General features: G+C 41.0%; 1 protein-coding gene across 1 annotated transcript in view; it reads right to left on the bottom strand.

The window, feature by feature from the left end:
* Positions 1–391, bottom strand: part of LOTGIDRAFT_153689 (hypothetical protein) — a gene marked incomplete at both ends in the record, with an annotated part of 2,150 nt that overhangs the window by 655 nt on the left and 1,104 nt on the right. The gene's annotated exons all lie outside the window — the stretch shown is intronic.

The following is a 391-nucleotide window of genomic DNA, read 5'->3' as shown; positions in this document are numbered from 1 at the left end:
AAAGTTGCCATGAGCCATATACCTCCAGTGTATTACCAGCCTATGAAATTTAGTTTCCCTGTAAGAAACCACACTCATTATTTGTATTATTGTGTAAGACCCTTCTTGTTATATAGTTGCTTAGTTGTATATGGCATAGTTATTTATGGTATAGAGGCATAGTTTTCCCATACTACAACATGATTTATCCAAGGCATGGTTGTATTCTCCCTTGATGTAAATTAAAAGCCTAGGTTGTGAACTTTAAAATACCCACGACCAACTCAATTCCTCGGTATTCACGGCCAAGACCCAGAGACAGTCTCCCTGGCAGATTGTACAGCTTGTTTACATAAAAAGTCCTGCAGGGAGCCGTGGTGGCTCAGTGAGTTAGAAGCCCNGGTTTCCCCCA

Source organism: Lottia gigantea (genome assembly GCF_000327385.1).
Source record: "Lottia gigantea unplaced genomic scaffold LOTGIsca_4, whole genome shotgun sequence".
NCBI classification, from domain to species: Eukaryota; Metazoa; Mollusca; class Gastropoda; family Lottiidae; genus Lottia; species Lottia gigantea.
Note: the sequence above shows the minus strand (reverse complement) of the source record. Positions and strands in the feature narration are given on the sequence as shown.